The following is a 19,129-nucleotide window of genomic DNA, read 5'->3' on the forward strand; positions in this document are numbered from 1 at the left end:
ATGTGGTTAGATTAAAGCCTTTTGGACGTCTAGCAGCTGATGTTGCCATGTGGGAAAATAAAATTCGAAGCTGCAAAGACAGAATTACAATGGGAACATGGAACATAAGAAGCATAAATATGGGTAAGACTGACACAGGGAAAAATGAAATGAATTGACTACAGATTGACATCTTGGGCATCAGTGAATTAAAATGGACTGGAATGGGATACTTTCAGTCAGAAAATCATACCATTTACTACTCAGGACATGAAAGCCACAGAAGGAAAGGTGTTGCTTTCATATCAAGAAGGATATAGCAATGATAGTACTTGGGTACAATGCGGTCAGTGACCGACAAATATCAATTAGATTTCGTGGACAACCCTTTAACATGACAGTTCTTCAAGTCTATGCCCCAACGACTGATGCAGAAGAAGAGGAAACTGTTGGTTTTTGCTCAAGTTCAGTCTGAAATTGACAGAACATGCACGCAAGATGTGCTGCTGGTGATTGGAGACTGGAATGGCAAAGTTGGAAATGGTAAGGAGGAAAACACAATCAGACTGTATGGCCTAGGGAACAGAACTGAAGCACGAGAACGACATATTAGTTTCTGCCAAGCCAAATGGTCTCTTCATTGCTAACACATTCTTCAAACAGCCAAAGTGGCATCAATACACATGGACATCACCAGATGGAGTACACAGAAATTAAACTGATTACATTATTGGTGCAAGGAGGTGGAAGAGCTCAGTTAGAACAGCAAAAACGTGGCCGGGGGCCAATTGTGAAACAGATAATGAACTGTTCATGTGCAAATTCCAAGTCAAACTAAAGTGGAAAAACAAAGCTATCCAGTCTCCACTATGTGATCTTGAGAATATACCCACCATTTTCAAGGAGAACATCAGGAACCAATTTGAAGTTCTGAACCTCATTGATAGGGAACCAGAGGAACTGTGGAATGAAATCAAAGAAGTTAAGGACAAATGTGAAAAGAGACTGCCAAAGACCAAGAAACAGAAGAAAGCAAAATGGATGTCAGAACAGACAGTGGAAATTGCCAAGAAGAGGAGAGAAGCCAAAGTCAAGCAAGATAAAGACCTCAAGAAGGAACTTAACAGGGAATTTCAGAAATCTGTTAGAAAAGACAAGGAGGAGTACTACAATGACATCTGTAAAGACCTTGTGGATGGAAATAGATGTGGAAAGGAAAGTTTTCCAAAAGATCTCTGAACTCAGAAGGAGGCCCCAACCTCGAATTGTTATATTAAGAGATGCCAAAGGACAGATAGTAACTGATTCAGAGAGGATCGAACAGAAATGGGAGTATACTTAAAATCTGTACAGCAGGGACATCAAAGTCCAAGATACTCTAGAGAAGATATTCCCTACTTGCAAGAACCCCTAGTACGGAAAGATGAAATCAGATCAGCACTCTGGTCATTACCAAGTCAGAAGGCTACAAGAATGGATGGAACAGCTACAGAAGTATGGCAGGCATCAGAAGAAGAATCAGCCAAGGCTCTAACCAAACTATGCCAGCAAATTTGGAGAACAACACAGTGGCCAACAGATTGGAAGAGGTCAGTCTACATACCCATATGAAAGAAAGACAACCAAACAGATTGCACAAGATCTTTAATCGCCCAAGATCTTTAATTTCACATGATAGTGAAATAATGCTCAGGATCATCCAACACAGATTAGAGCCCTATGTGGAAAGGGAAATGCCAGATGTTCAAGCTGGTTTCAGAAAAGGCTGAGGAACAAGAGACATCATTGCTGATACACGCTGGATAATTGAGAAAGCCAAAGAATACCAGAAAGAAGTCAGTGTGTGCTTTGACTACAGAAAAGCCTTTGATTGCATCAACCATGTCAAGTTGTGGAATATTCTTAGGAAAATGGGCGTCCCAGAACATCTCATTGTTCTCATGAGAAACCTATACACAGGACAGGAAGTCACTGTCCAGACAGTGGAACATGGTGAAACAGACTGGTTCCAGATTGGCAAAGGAGTAAGACAAGGCTGTCTACTTTCTCCTTTATCCAATTTATATGCTGAACATATACTGAGAGAAGCTGGATTGGAAGAAGATGAGCATGGTTTTAAAATTGGAGGAACCACCAACAATAACCTGTGCCACGCTGTTGGCACAACTCTGATAGCTAAGAATGTGGATGATCTGCAAGCTCTAGTGATGAAAGTCAAGGAGCAGAGTGGAAAAATTTGGACTACAACTAAATGTAAAAAAGACTAAAGTGATGACAACAGGTACAGCAACCAGCCCCAGAAGTGATAATGAAGACATTGGAGTGGTGGATAGCTTCTGCCTTTTAGGATCAACCATCAACAGTAAAGGATCCAGCAGTCAAGAAATACGCCACAGACTAGCACTTCGTAGGGTTGCAATGAAGTCCTTGGAAAGGATATTTAGATTCTGTGATTCTGTCAATACCTACAAAGATTAGAATCGTTCAGACAATGGTTTTTCCTGTGACACTATGGATGCAAAAGCTGTACTTTGAAGAAGCAGGACAGAAAAAGTATTGATGCTTTTGAACTTTGGTGCTGGAGAAGACTTGAGGATATCATGGACAGCCAAGAAAACAAACCAATCGATCATAGAACAATTCAATCCAGAATTTTCACTCAAGGCACAAATGACCAGGCTCAAACTATCATATTTTGGACACATTATGTGAAGACCTAGCTCCCTTGAGAAGTACATAATGCTGGGAAAAGTTGAAGGAAAGAGAAGAAGAGCAGCAGCAAGGTGGATGGACTTTATTACGACTGCAATGAATGCACCACTGAGAGACCTTAAAGGCCAGGTTGAAGACAGATCATCCTGGAGAGACTCTATGTGGTTGCTAAGCGCCAACACCGACTTGACAGCACTTAATCAATCAACAGATCAAGACAAAGTGTGGGTGCATAGAGTCTGTTTGAAAAGCCAGCATGATCTACGAGACTGTACAAAGTCTTCACTGCACAGGAGTTAAGTGGCCAACTTAACTTGCACGTCCACACATTTTAGAGCACAAGTAAACATTCCAAGGATCTTAACTCTCATCTTAAATGAAAGGTTTTTTATATTTTAGTTCTTTTAACTAGCCCTTTCACATTTCTCCTTGCATATGACATGTTTATTAGCATAATACAGAGACCATGCTGAACCATCTATACCTCATAAGAATTTCACTTTATGCATCTGATGAAACAGATTGTAGTTCATGAACACTTGTAGCTCATGGACACTTGTACTTCAATAAATTTGCTAGTCTTTAAGGTCCACACCACTCTTTGTTCTTGTTATTAAGGTTTCTTAGCAGCCTAGTAATGGTAAAACAGAGTAGAAAGAGATTTAACCATCTCTATCTAACAGCAAATAATCCAACCTGGCCTTGTAACTACTTTTCAAAGTCACCAATGCCAATGAAAGATGCTTTTGATAATCATTTGAGAGAAATGCCCTGCAAGTTAGCACTCAAATGATGGGAATTTACTCAGTGTATAAGCTATTTAACACATATTTGTGTGCTTGTATAACAAAATGCCCCCCAGTACCTAATGGGGGGGGGAGAGCCAGCGTGGTATAGTGGTTAAAGTGCTGGACTAGGACCAAGGAGACCAGAGTTCAAATTCCCATTCAGCCATGATACTTGCTGGGTGACTCTGGGCCAGTCACTTCTTTCTCAGCATAACCTACTTCACAGGGGTGTTGTGAGGAGAAACTTAAGTATGTAGTACATTGCTCTGGGCTCCTTGGAGGAAGAGCAGAATATAAAATGGAAAGAAAGAAAGAAAGAAAGAAAGACACAACGGGGAAGTAACATGCTTAGGGAGCAAGAGGTTGCTGGTTCGAATCCCCGCTGGTATGTTTCCCAGGCTATGGGAAACACCTGTATCGGGCAGCAGCGATACAGGAAGAAGCTGAAAGGCATCATCTCAGAGTGTGCAGGAGATGGCAATGGCAAACCCTGTATTCTATCAAAGAAAACCACATGGCTCTTTGGTCACCAGGAGTTGACACTGACTCAATGGCACAACTTTACCTGTAGTATATGCTAAAATTACTTAGCACATAGCTTTAAAAATGCCAACATAATCATTACTAACCTTTAAAAACAACTTCCCTACCGCACAGCAACACTTATGAAAGGCAACTCTTGAAATCAAGATGTAGGTTATTAGCAGAACAAAAGATTAAGGGCTTGTTCAAGCAACATTTTGCCCCTGGGATTCTTTCCAAGGTATTGATGATGGAGTGGGGCGTCAGGGATATAGGTCTTTCCCCCCACCGCCCCATCTTCACCACAGAGAGGCATGTTAATGAATTAATCATGTTATTTGAAAATGAAATCTCTCTAACAGTATTAAATACACCTGCTTTCACTTCCCAACAAAAAAAGCAGAATGGAGGATGCAAGCCTCAGACCCACCCACTCTTGATCAAATCCCCAGTTTAAACCATCAGAACAGGCTGTGTCCACATCAGTATTCTTGAAAGGCTAACATTCACTCAAGCACCTGAAGTTGCCATCCCAGATTATGTATGTCGACAATACTTCAAGCAGTTTCAGCTGAGCACCACATATGAGTTTTCCTTAAACTCTTCTGGAAAAAGTGTCAACATGTCGGTTTTCAAGTCTAAATAAAAGCTTCGGTTTCTATAAAAATGATTTACAGAATTAGGTTATTGACTACATTTAGCTAGCACACACACAGAAGAGCACAGTAGCAGTTTTAAATCAAACACTCAACTCTTTCAAATTCTGGCCTGTAAAAATACCAAAAGCAGAAGGCATATTTCTAGTCGAGAACTAAGCCTTTTTCCTTCTTTGAACCCTTGCTTGCATAATAAGGTATATCCTCTGCATACAAAAATGTGCCTCGGGGAAACTGTACAAATTCAACCAGAAAGTTTGCACCAAAAAATACAATGTTGCCTGTATAAGCAGACAGACAAGAGAGATAAGTGATTAGCTGAGGCAAGTGGCAATGGATCCAACTACATTTCTTGTGAAAAATCCTATCATCCCTCTTTAGAAACACAGCAAATATAATTATGTACAGAACTTTTTACACTTTTATTTTAAAAAGTATTTAAAAGCATATTCTGATTTACTGCATTTCTAGAACATCACTCCCCCTTCCACCCCACGCACACAGTACCCACCCACCCATGTCAAGTAGTAAATGGAGATAATGATGTGCAAAAAAATAAAATGCTTCTCTTGGCGTTTCAAGTCATGGGAGCACTGAAATGCTTTTTCAATGCTTTGAAAAAGAAAACAGCATTTCTTCTCACACTTATATATGCTTTCAAACATCTCCTGAGAAATTGTTTTAAATGACACAAAAATACTGCTAAAACTGTATACTGCAAATGATTAAAATCCTCTTCCATTTCGGGTTTAGCTCTACAAGAAAGGCATACAAGACAGCAGGTCTGTAAAAAATTGATGAACACCAGCTCTGAATCAGTTTTTGCAGTAATTGTGTGGTGTGTGCACGTATGTGTAATATTCCTATAGACGAAAAGATAGAGGTAGAGGGCTAGAAGATCTCATTCTCCAAAACATGAGCATTAGGCAATTGTTCCATAGCATATGGTAGGAAGACTACTGGACTTCCCCCTCCCCCCACTCAAGCCTCTCCACACTTTTTTAGATTATAAACCTGCAAACAGTAGCCTCTCCTTACTCACTGGACAGCACAATTATCTGAAGGACTGTATAAATAATAGTGCTTATGACAACTTATTACTATTTAGTTGAAGGGGAGGAAAAAGAGGTATTATATCTATAATAATGAGTCCAAGCTAATCCTTAACTGCCTTTGAACTTCATTATTAGAACTTATCAGTTTATGTTTGCAACATACAGTACTTTGCAAACCTTCACAATGAACTAGCGAGAATGATTTCCCATTTCGAAAGCCTGTCTGTGTGGATTATCTGCCTAAGGTCATCCAGGAGGTTCAATAGCAAGATTGGATTTGACCCCAGGTCTAAGTCTAAAGATGGTTTCCATAGAAATGGAGATTTAGTAATTTGGTTCACTTTGTCAGTTAATGGGTTATTTTTAAGGCAGTCACACAATTAAATAACTCTTAGTTGAATGATTATATGACATCAATTAGTGAACTGATTAAAATCACATATTTGCATATTAATAAAGTATCATCCAGCAGAAATATAGTCTATTTTCTTTGTTTTTAGATTATGACCACACATCACATTATATCCCATTGTAGAAGAGGCATCTGCTATATTGGAGAGAAAGGGGGATAGATATGCTTCTGCTAAATCAGTTTCCACCATTTGGTTTTTGATTTTTTATTAAAACAGAAGGCAAAATCTGCTGGATTGGATGTACCTTTTTAATCAACCAACTAAACTTTGCAGCCTTGGTTATTATTTTCAAAAGTTAAACCACCTTTTTACATAATGTCTACACATCTTGATATACAGGTTTGTACTTAAACCTGTGTGCTTAAATGCAGAACTCCTGTAGTCTACAAAATGTTTTCAATTAACTTGGACCCTGAAAAGCTTTAACAGAAACTGTAGAAGAAAAAGTGAGAAGAATCACATTCTTAAAACAAATATCTTCTTTCATACCTCTCACTTTACAAACACAGCTGAATTATTTACTAAGCAACTGATCCTTTAAAGTGGTCTGACCAGCCTGGCTGTCTCAGTGGCATGACCGCACATAATCCACAAAGAAGAGAAAGTGTCTTGGAAGTTCTGCCAGTGCTTTTTGAAGCAGAAAGTAAAAGAATGGTGCTGATGAGGCTACATACCTTCTAAGAAAGCCAGATACAATAAATATGCATATCTACACATTAAATTCTGGACAATCTAACATGACAACTAATGTGTCTATCATTTTCCTACCTTAGAGAAATATGCTATGAGTTCATTTGATCAGTGTAGATTTTCTATAGGTTTATTTCACTGTATATACATAAGGGATTTGCTTTGTTTTAGTTACAGCACAGTAAATTTCCCCAGAGATACAGTCTAAGATTCAGGAACTTGACACTTGAACATTTCCACAGTATGATTAATCTTAAACTATGATTAATTAAAAATTAATCCCTAACCATTACAATGTAGATTACTTTTCGAGCTCTGACATTTAAGAAGAATTTTCTCAATGCAAAGCAAGTCCCTAAACATTACATAACTCATTTATGAGACACACTCGTGCTTGAGGTCAATAGTCACATGAGCTCTCATAAGATGTTGAGACACTAATTATTGTGCAATGCCACTTACATCAAGCGGGCAATTGCCTATCTATGTTATTGAAGTTGCTGAAACAAGCAATGCAAATAGCAATACAACATATGAAAAGCTTTTTCTTAATCTCACCTAGAACTCAGATCCACAGATTCCTTTAGTAATGAATACACTTTCCCTATTGTGTGAACACTGGTGCAAGCTGTTACTCTCACTTTTTTGTGATAATATGAAGTGTTTTGATTGCACAAATGGTCGCTTGGGCCCCCAAAGCAAAGATACAGCAAGTGTCCTATAGACTAGCAAAAGAGGCTATACAGAAACTTACATGACACCATTTGAAATGAAATTTAGATGACCTAAACTTAATTCAACATCCACCCATCTACTAATGCACTTATGTGTTGTGCCTACTCCAAAACATTAGCAGAATTAGAAATAAAAGCTCATGTACTATTCATAAGTCTATAGAACTCCTTGCTCTACAGATAATGCTGAACAAAAATGAAGAGGCTCAGGGATGGGGAACCTTGGCACTCCAGCTGTTGTTGAACTACAACTCCCATCATCCCCAGCCACAATTATTGTGGCTGGGGATGATGGGAGTTGTAGTTCAACAACAGCTGGAGTGCCAAGGTTCCCCACCCCTGGCCTAGTTAATACACAAGATTTGTATCCTTTTTCATCTTACCTGTAAAATGCAAAAGAACTGCAACACTGGTTATAGGACGTGCTTGTAAACATTCAATTGTATTGAAGTGCTTGACATTTGTTCAGGCCTAGAACGTGTTACCTAAAAAGAAAGAGGTACAATTTTAAAATGATTTTAGAGATGGTGCCTTTTATTTCAAGATACTTAGTTACCAGAACAGCCACCTAAAGGCGCAGTGGGGAAGTAACGTGCCTAGAGAGCAAGAGGTTGCTGGTTCGAATCCCTGATGGTATGTTTCCCAGACTATGGGAAACACCTATATTGGGCAGCAGTGATATAGGAAGATGCTGAAAGGCATCATCTTATGCTAGGCAGGAGATGGCAATGGTAAATCCCTCCTGTATTCTACCAAAGACAAGCACAGGGTTCTGTGGTTGTCCGGAGTAGACATTGACTTGATGGCACAACTTTACTTTAGTTACCAGAACAGGACTTTTGCCTGCTCCTGAGATGGCAACAGCCTGAAAGTGGACCAATTAAGCTCCTTCAAATCAGTTCTAATCACAATGACTTTGTAGTCTCTACATGAGCTGATGTTACCTGACTGACAGTGCTGAGTGATGGGTTGGGGGTTACTAGTTTTTTGTGTTCTACAGAACCATATGCTCATTGGGTACAATTCCTCCTTTTCCCTTTGATCTGTTAAATCCTGCAATGGGGATAGGAAACATACTGCCAATGGAACTTCCCCTACTGTCTCTTCACTTAGGGAGGCTCAAGGGGCACGTTTTAAGAACCCATGTTGCTTTATTGAACAAAGCAAATCTAAGAATTAAGCAAATGGTTGTGTGTGGCTGAATTGGGCAGTATTTTTAACTGTGCACTTGAATTTGAAACCAAGCCTGATATGCTCTAGCAGTTTAGCGAAAAATGATGCCAGATGAGTGAAAAAAGTCCTGACCAGTAGTGTACCAACATAGCTCAAGGAACCATCTGATAAGTAAATATTTTGTCTGGCTGGTGAACGTAGTCAACTTTTTTTTTTACCCCTGAGCATTTTAACATTAATAATGATGTGTTTTTAAAATACAATTGAGAATAATGTCAGTCCTACAATAACACCTTCTCTGTTTCAATAATATGTTTTGCAGTTTGCAGAATCAGACTAAAGGATTGCAAGGGTATGTTTTTAGCCTTGATGACTATGATTTGGGGAGATATGGTAGAAAAAGGAAGGGTGGCCAATAGAATGGCTGTTACAGTGGAGAATTAAAAGACTTGTTTACAATAGGACCTATGCTTCTAGCAGTGCTTGTGTTCTGGACTATGACAATCCCAACATCACTATACCAGATCTTTCACTAAACTAACAGCGAGCATACACACACTTACTAGCACTAGTATTCACATTCACTAAGAAAATCACAGTAATCAGATAACTAACACACACAGACATCTCAAAAAATTTAAATTGTGAACAGGAAATTCCCAAATACATGTCCTTGCCGCAAACAAATGCTAAATAAGTTAACTGGCCATTTTGCAAAGAACATTAAGTAATCTAACTTAACATGAACATTATGCTACCTGAATGCCCAGCATATTAATTGTTTTCTGGGTTTGGGTGACCTCAGATTACACTTTAATATTGATTGACAATCTAAGGAAAGAATGCTGATGTTGAAAAGATTCCAGGAACAAGGTTATGTTTTGTTTTTTAATGTAACTGGAATGTTCAAGGGTACATTGCCATAAATTACAGCCTGATTCACATGAGTTGCCAGCACAGAAAGACCCTGAGCAGATACTTGTTTGCCTGCACATGGCCAGTGTCACAGGTGGGGCCAAGATGGGCAGGGACACAAGAGCCCATCTGGGATCCAGCCAATCCTCTCAATGCTGGAGTTGCTTCACTTGTCTCATGTACAGAGACATGTATAGAGAACCAGTGTGGTGTAGTGGTTAGAGTGCTGGACTAGGACCGGGGAGACCCGAGTTCAAATCCCCATTCAGCCATGATACTATATCCAATTTATTTGGAATGTGTTGACTATGAAAGGGTCACAGTGATTGGACTGCTATCACTACCAAGTAAATATTTGCACCAGTCCTAGTTCAGTTCCCTCTCTCTTAGCACATGCTCCAGTATGAGCAAATACTGACCAATTTTTTCTCTGACCCTAAAATCGAGGATCTTGCTTATGAAGCTATATTTATATACACAGAGCATACAGGTGTCAGGTGAAAGCATATCTCCTGTCCCATAAAATTCCTGCTATATTAAGGGAGGACAGATGTGACCATTTTTCACATTTCATCATCTGATTGGCTTATGAGTTACTTAATCAACCAGACATAAGATTCCCTCAGAGGAGAGCTGGTCTTGTGGTAGCAAGAATGACTTGTCCCCTTAGCTAAGCAGGGTCTGCCCTGACTGCTTATGAAAGGGAGACTAGAAGTGTGAGCACTATAAGATATTCCCTTTGGAGATGGAGCCGCTCTGGGAAGAGCAGAAGGTTCCAAGTTCCCTCCCTGGCTTCTCCAAGATAGGACTGAGAGAGATTCCTGCCTGAAACTTGGAAAAGCCACTGCCAGTCTGTGAAGACAATACTGAGCTAGATAGACCAATGGTCTGGCTCAGTATATGGCAGCTTCCTGTTTCCTCTGCAATTTCCATCTGCAACTAATTGTAAAACTAAGGGTCAACCAGATGCACCAACAGCTACACTCATTTAATCACATGCCTCCCCTATTTGTGTGTGTGTGTGTGTGTGTGTTCACACACATGCATGTGTGCATCCAATTGTAACAAAGCACCCATGAGCAAGGAGAACTGGTCACTCAACTGATACCTCCCATTCAATCCATCACTCAGGGACATTTCCCACAGCCCAGCTTATCACATCCAGTTATCAAAGCTGGGCTGTAGAAAAAGAGTTTGAGTGAGGGACCAAAGGGAGATAAGCCAGAGGAAGTGTTCATTTATTATATGAATTTATATAATCCTAGCTTTCCCAACAATACCATCATAAGGCTATTTTTAAAAAAACAATTTCAACTGCATGTGAGCACTGTAAGATATTTATTATTTATTTTATTTATTCAGTTTCTATACTGCGCTTCCAAAAATGGCTCAGGGCAGTTTACACAGAGAAACAACAAATAAATAAGATGGATCCCTGTCCCCAAAGGGCTCACAATCTAAAAGAAACATAAGATAGACACTACCAACAGTCACTGGAGGTACTGTGCTGGGGGTGGATATTCCTCTTAGGGAATGGGGCTGCTCTGAGAAGAGCATCTGCATGCAGAAATTTCCAAGTTCCCTCCCTGACATCTCCAAGATAGGGCTGAGAGAGATTCTTCCCTGCAGCCTTGGAGAAGCTGCTACCAGTCTGCGTAGACAATACCGAGCTAGATGGACCAATGGTATGACTCGGTAGAAGGCAATTTCCTAAGTTCCTAACATAATAAACACCCCAAAACATAAAATAATAGAAGTAGCAGGAAAATTATTATAGAGGCTAATAAAGACACATTTAGAAGGCCAGACAAAATAAGCAGTTTTTCAGTCTCCTTTTAGAAGGGAAAGGGGAAGTCAAGTGAACCTCTCTGTGGAGGACATTCCAAAGCCAGTCCCTGTCCCTGATACCCACCAACCAAGTCACCCCTAAGAGCAGACTCAAGAGCAGGACCTTCATGGCCAATCTCAGGGCTCCACGAGGTTGACATAAAAGGAAGTGGTTCCCTGAAGTACTCTGGTCCTAGATTGATCAGGGCTTAGAAGCCAGGACTAGCACTTTGAGCTTAGCCCCAAACCGAGTAGGCAGCCAGGGTTGAGTTTCCCTCACCCATACACCTGTTGTACAATTTTAACACCTCTGCACCATATTTATGATGGACAGACATTTGCGTAAACAGACTTGACTGTCGCTATCAGATCTAGTTTGAGCTTAAGACAACCATCCCAAACTCACTGGTCATTTTCATATTTAGCACACAGCTTTATTTAGAGGACACAACCAATGCAAATCCCAAGCTTCATTTCACATTGGTGAACAACATGTTCCCGCATTAAGCATCTCTAAAATATCAGAAAGATTTACAATGTATTTTGTTGAGAGCTCTTTCTTTAACAAGACTAAAACATATTTCAAATTCCTTAAGCACCTCTAGAAATCAAGAGGGATTCTTCCAGCCTTGTCTTTTGGCCAGGCCCATTTTTCCATTCTGAGGTGTGTCTTATTCTGAATTCACTAAAATCCTATATCCCTAACTAGCATTAATCCCAACCAACTGGTATTAGTGTGGAATGTCACAGAACAAGCCCTTGAGAACAGCCTCACAGTACAGATGTGCTTATGCCCTTGGAAAGAGATAAGGAAGATAAATTACCATTGCACATGATCAGCAGCCCTGAAACCAATTTCAATATTTCGTAGAGCAGGCTGGACCAAGAGGAATAAGGTTATGCATGAGCCAGGGCATGAAAGCGGAAGAATGATATTATATACAATGATCTTATATTCTGCATGCTGAAAAGCAATCCTATATCCATTACCTACATTCCTTGATGAACTACAAATATGGCAGATGCCAAAAAGATGCACACACCTTTTTGCATAGTCTGGATTCCAGTCAGTAAAGAAAGAGCCTTGCTTCCTCAGAATACAACACTTACATGTAGTTCAAGATAAGTTCTAGTTCCAGTACTGTAATATACAACCCTTTCTACTGCATTGAAAAATTGCTTCATTTACAAACCTACTTGTTCATATTAGACTACTTCAGTCTGGTTATATCAGTCACTTGCAGTGGCATAAGATACATGCATTGATAAAGGAGGGTCTGTATGCCACAAAGTATTTTTGAAGTTGAAAAACTGCAATAGGATGGGATACATGACACTACAAGTCCAACCAGTGAAGTGCACAACCAACTTCTGCCACAAACACAGGAAGTTTTCCCTTTGCTCAGTCCTGGAAAGAAGATTAAGCTATGTCATGAGATAAGACATAGGAATGTGAAGAACTGGTTCAACTGCAAACCGGACCACCACAAACTGGGCCGGTTTGAGCAGTTCAATCATGAACCGCTTCGAGCTGGTTCATCAAACCAATCAGCCCAGTCTATTGGTTCGATCAAATCAGTTCGCATACCCACAGTTTGGGTTTGAATTTGGACTAAACCATACCAAGCAGTCCATGCACACCCCTAATAAGAGGGCATGTCCTTTTATGAACTAGTAACTGGTTAAAGAACAGGAAGCAAAAAGCAGGAACAAATGGACAATTTTCACAGTGGAGAGAAGTAAGGTTCCCCAAGGATCAATACTAGGACTGGTGTTTATAAACTTCTTCATAAATGATCTGCAATTAGGAATAAGCAGCCGAGTGGCCATGTCTGCAAACAAAATGTGAATAGGTGATTGACATGGGACAAAACATCCCATCTTCACATACTGTATCTACTGATGGATGGGATCTGAAATTTAGTGACTAATCAAGATCAATCTTGGAGTTGTGGTGGACACCTCATTGAAAGCATCAACCTAGAGTGCAACAACAGTGAAAAAGGCAAATTCTATGATAGGGATCATTAGGAAAGAAACAGAACATAAAACTGCTAATATAATATACAAATTTATGGAGTAGCCATATTTGGAACACTGTACACAGTTCTGGTATTCACATCTCAAAAAGAATGCTGTAGTGGCAGAGCGGGGAAATGCTTGAATAATAAGCAGAAGGCTGCCATTTCGAATCTCTGCTGGTACTATATTGGGCAGCAGCGATATAGGAAGATGCTGAAAGGCATCATCTCAGACTGTGTGAGAGGAGGCAATGGTAAACCCCTCCTGTATTCTACCAAAGAAAACCACAGGGCTCTGTGGACGCCAGGAGTCAAAATCGACTAGATGGCACACTTTACCTTAGAGCTGGAAAAGATGCAGAAGAGGGCAAACAAAATCATCAGGAGCCTGGAGCATCTTTCTTACAAGGAAGGTCTTGTGGCTTTTTAGTTTAGAAAAAAATACATTTAAGGTGGGGGACATGATTGAAGCTAATGAAATTATGTATGGTATGAAGAAATTGGATAGAGAGAAATTTATTCCCCCTCTCTCACAAAACTAGAAACAGGAGTCATCTAATCAACTGACAGGAGATTTATTTTACTTTATTAAATTTACACACACACACCCATCCTTCTTCCAAGGAATTCAGGGCAGTGTGTGCATGCCTCCCCTTTTATATTCACAACCACCCTGTAAAGCATGCTAGCTTGAGACACAGGCAGACAGACACACATGTGTGACTTTTTTGGCTAAAGGGGATTTGAACCTGCATCTCTCAAGACCATGAGACTAATTGCTTTACCATGCTGACCACATCTCTTTAGAATGGACAAAAGAAAATACTTCTTCACAGACCACTTAATTATCCTATAGAATTCCCCGATACAAGAGGTGGTGTTGGCCACTAGCTAAGATGGGTTTAAAAGCTTAAATCCATTAGCTAATATGGATTTAAAAGGTTTAGACAAATTCACAGAAGACAACTCTATCAACAGCTACTAGTCTTGATGGCTGTATACCATACCACCTCTGAACCATTTGCAGGGGAGCAACTGTGAGAAAAGAGCATGCCTCCATCTTCTGCTTGTGAACCCCAGAGGAAGCTGGTTAAAACAGGATGCTGGATAGGCCTTAGTCTGCTCCAACAGGGCTCTTCTTATGTGAAGTCCTTAAAAAATTGCAATTCATATACCTACACATACAGGAGCAGTGGAGCTGTGTGCATTTGGACATACGTTAACTGAGTTTGCAGTCATCACATAATGAAGCCAAGTACACTTAGCCCTAATAAACTGATGGAGAGCCTGGAATAAGCTCCATTGCAGTAAATTAGGTTTAATCTAATGCAAAACTTTAAGATCTAACTTCCAAGTGATTTGTTTAAGAAAACACACAGGCCATGAAGGAATTCCTTCTACAAGACATTTAAATTGTTAACTGCTACACTTTCCTTCACCTGACATCTAGACTCCCTTCACTTGACACCTTACATCATTACTTGTACATGGAAGGCAACTCTTTCGCCCAATTAGTCATGGCTTCTTCTTACATTATGTTTGTATTTTTCACCCTAATTACATGTAATAAATATTTTATTGTTTTGCTACTTTTGTAAGCAGCCTCAAGACTTTTTTTAGGATACTTAGTATAGTTATTTATTAGATAAACAGTATTTCACACAGGCACTAAGTTACATAGCTGCCTTCTCCAAAGGTATATCAGATTCTTCCGACAATTTTATCCCTGCATCCCTGAAGGAAAAGGGCTTCACACTGAAGAGGATGAGTTTGCAGAGAACCAATGTTGCTTGCAATTGCAGGGAAATTCCATGCATCGATACAGAACACTTTGGGAAGAAGGGGATTTGGCAGTGAAAACTAAAGCCAACGTATTATTTGCACAATTGTCTCCTCTCACCATATATCAAGCCCTGAGTGAGAAATTAATGAAACAAGCTGCAGAGGGAAGCTTATGAGGAAGCTCAGAAGAGTATTCATATAAGAACCATAGAAACCCTATTTACAGAAGTGAAAAATACTTTCAAAGGTTTGGACTTCAAAAGTTTGGACACATTCACTTTCAACAGAATTCAGAATACTTAACTCTGATCTATCCCAACTGAGTTTCATAACTGACATCATACTGCAAAATCTAATGCCCTGTATCTTCTCCATGGCAAACTGCAATGCTATCTATATACTCAAGTTCTTCAACTGTGGAAAATGTTTTTAAGTCCTTCACAAATCCTGTGAAGGATTTTCAGACTCTGCAAAGCCATCATTACAACACACGTGTAGTCAAGAACTACATAGTTCTTGTACTACATAGCTTGCAGAAAGCCACTCAAGCAACATTATAGCTAATCTAGGATTTGAACTCAAATTCAAGCTCAGTGACATCCACAGGGCTACCTTGTCATTCACAGTTATGCTGTACACAGAAAGGGCAATCTTCACTTGTTGTACACACTGTTATCTCATAGATGTAAGTTGTGGCCACTCCTATGCAGCAAACACAGTGGAGATGAGGGCACACAATAGCTATATACACATCTACAACATTCCTACCTCTCCTTATTGCACAGCTACAAAGGTTCTCAACACTTTCCAAAAGAGCTGCATTATTAGAAAGCCAGTTAGACTTCCTTAAAGGCAATGAAGGAATCACAATAGTTTGCTTTCCCCCCACTTCAACATTCAAGACTAGGTTGAACTTTTCTAGGGTCCCCTACTCAACTCACTGTAATGTCAGAAAAGCTTCCCCTTTGCAGAACCTTTTCTCTGTTGCATCTTCCAAGGCAAGAAGGAATAGATCTCTTAGCTATCAATATTAGGCTTTCTATTTTCATACAAGAGAAGAAATCCGTACATTCTTATCTAAGATGCAGATATATCTTCTATATGCTCACAGAAGAGAAGATCCAAATCATAAACTGACAGTTTGACTACTAAGCTGCGGAAGAAGCAATTGTTCTACCCTCAAAGAACAAGAGCAATCTGAGTCTATTCAGGGCAACTACTGGCGAAGGGAAAGGCAATGAAGTAAATAAAAAATAGAATTAAAAAATTCATTTTTTATTTTTTAAAAAATAAATAAATAATTTTATTTGTATATAAATAAAAATTAAAAAGTAACAGTACCTCTTGATATATTATCTACTAGTCTTTACTTACAATTCGGATTCGTGATGAGAACAGAAGGCATAATCTCCCTCTCTATTTCACCACCTCTATGAGTAGTAAATACATCCTCACTCAGTTATCAGTTTGTGTGCTTGTTTCAAATCTTCAGTTACAACACAGATCTGTGAATGGAGAATACACACCTATGTTCTAGTTAGTACCACAACTTGCTGTAGGTGTCGTCTATTTCTAAAGGTCAGAGGCACCCTCCAAGCAAAAAATACCTGAGAACCATTCTCATCTGAAGGCAGAAGTAACTAGCTTAATGTATCTCCACCCTCAGGTGAAGGAGTCCAGTGGACAATGAGTAATGAGAGAAAGCAGGTGATCTGTTAGCCACTACAGTATATGGGTTATTCCCCAGCACTTGCTAAGCAAACAGACCTCAGGTAGAATTATCTCATCACAGAAAGGAAGCTATATGTCATTGGAACCAAAAGTTACACCCGATACAGGCTTAAAGGGCTGATCAGACATGGAATGAAGAAAACAAGCCTTAAACTATAGATCACTTCTGCCCCTAGGCAAGACAGGGTCACCACTGGAGTCTATCCCCAAAGCACAGACAAGTCTTACCAGTGGAGGGCTGCTGATTCCCTCCTTGACCTAGAGTAAGTGACCCACTCCTACCCCTCAAGGTAGCTTTAGGCCTACAAGATACAGAAGATCTTGTTATTCTTCCACTTTAAACTGAAGAACATCCACATCCTCCTAGAGGGAAAAGGTCAGACCAGGTATCCAAGCTCCAGACCTGAAATTTCAAATGTTGGGGTCTCTTATTTATCTATTTGCTACATTTTTATACTGCCTTTCTGCCTTGACAAAGGTACCCAAAGCAGTTTACAATAGTAGAAGAAGCAAATTACCTCTTTAGCTCTTCAACTTGGTGAGTACAACACCAGAGAAAAAAGAGCTGTTTCTGGAGGTATCTCCCCATTCCTTGGGTTAGGAACAGCTAGCGTCATTCATGCCTAAGATGGGACTTCATCCTACCATATACTACAATGACAATACTGGGTCCCTTTGCATAAGATAGATAGAAGAATGCAAACCTAGAGAGTGGATAAGGGAACTGAGACTTGGGCAGAAGGTCTATTCCTTCTACAGAAAGGATCAGCAAGTAAAGTCATCCAGACCAAATACTTCTCTTCCAGGACTACTAGATGCCTCCTCCTTCCATCCATATCATTAACTGGGGGGGTGGGGGGTGGCGGGACACAACAAAACCACAAATCCAGTCTGCTCTCTTGTTCACAAGTTGAGCTGCAGAAATCGGCAGGTGACACTTATTCAATGCAGGTCAATTAGGATCTTGCTAATGTCTGTAGCTGAAGCTGCTGCTAAGAGCACAGGAACAGGGCCAGTTATACAAGACAGAAACTGGCAACCTTGCTGTTGCCACCAACTCAGAGACAAAAGAGATGACATAGCCAGGCTCTCTGCACAACAGAACTTGCTTAGCATTCCACTTGGGGAGAAACTGAAGGTGGTTGTTGTGGGGAGACTCTGTGTGTGTGTGCGTGAGAGAGAGAAGGGCTGCGCTGTCACTCCGCCACCTTTCCAGATCGAGGAGTCCTTAAGAGGAAAACACTTCTGGACCCAACAGCTGGGAAGGGGGAGCTCCGCCGGCGGACAGACAGGGGGATCTTAAGCCCGTTTACTCAGAAGCCCCACTGTGCCCAGTGCTGGGCTTCCTCTCTAGTAAGTGCATTTAGGATCGCAGTCAGTTGGGGAAGGCGAGGCCAGGGGGGGTGGGTACCACCCTCCATCTTCTCCTCCTGCACAAGAGCGTGGCTGAGCAGGACTCTCGGTAGGGCTGCCTGTTGCTCCTTCCCCACCACAGCAGGAGAGGCGCTGCCCACAGAGGAAGGGGAGAGGGGCCCTTTTCTCCCCCGGCGGCCCGTGAGGGGGTGGCCTATGAGCCAGCCTCAGCCTCTACCACCTCCTCCTCCCCCCGCCAACTACCCCCTCTCATGAATCCCTCTCCTCAGGCAGGCCAGGCAGGGATGGTCCCTGTGCGCCCCCAACCCCGTCGGGCTCCAGCTGTTTTCCTCCCCTCATCGCCAGGCAGAGGGCGGCGGGGGGGGGGGAATGTTATCGCCAGTGGTTGGTTGGCTGGTTACCTGGCACCCGGCTCTCCCTCGCTCGCGCTCCCCTCCCGCGGCGCGCACGCGCGCGTGGCAAGCCCCCGACGAGACCCGCTGACACCAAGGCGGAAGTGAGACCCCTCTTCTTCCCACCTCCACCCCTCCCCCCACGGGAACGCACAGTCCCGCCCCTTTCTTCTTGACGGACAACCCGCGCTTCCAATCGGTGAACGAGGGGGAGTGGGGAGACACACCCTCTTGGCTTCCTTTCTCGCTCTCTCTTTCTCCCCCTCCCTCAAGCGGACCAATGGATGTGAAGTAAAGGACGCGGCTTATGCTCATGACGTCCGTCGGAGGGGCCGGGAGAGAACTACGCCAGCCCTCCTGGGTTC

The 19,129-nt window shown here is 41.2% G+C and overlaps 1 protein-coding gene across 9 annotated transcripts in view; it reads right to left on the reverse strand.

Annotated features, from left to right (window-relative positions):
• Positions 1 to 19,129, reverse strand: part of OSBPL2 (oxysterol binding protein like 2) — a 112,652-nt gene extending 93,523 nt beyond the window's left edge. For 2 of the 9 annotated variants that reach the window (XR_008306146.1, XM_053245485.1), the window contains exons 1-2: positions 18,774 to 18,905; positions 7,933 to 8,034 (exon numbers count right to left, since the gene is read on the reverse strand). The gene's annotated coding sequence lies outside the window, so the exon portion shown is untranslated. Of the gene's footprint in view, positions 1 to 6,893; positions 6,954 to 7,932; positions 8,035 to 16,641; positions 16,773 to 17,516; positions 18,692 to 18,773; positions 18,906 to 18,991 lie in introns of those variants that run through there. The other 7 variants (XM_053245490.1, XM_053245491.1, XM_053245488.1 and 4 more) reach the window with 7 other exon arrangements.

Source organism: Hemicordylus capensis, chromosome 4 (genome assembly GCF_027244095.1).
Source record: "Hemicordylus capensis ecotype Gifberg chromosome 4, rHemCap1.1.pri, whole genome shotgun sequence".
Lineage (NCBI taxonomy): Eukaryota > Metazoa > Chordata > Lepidosauria > Squamata > Cordylidae > Hemicordylus > Hemicordylus capensis.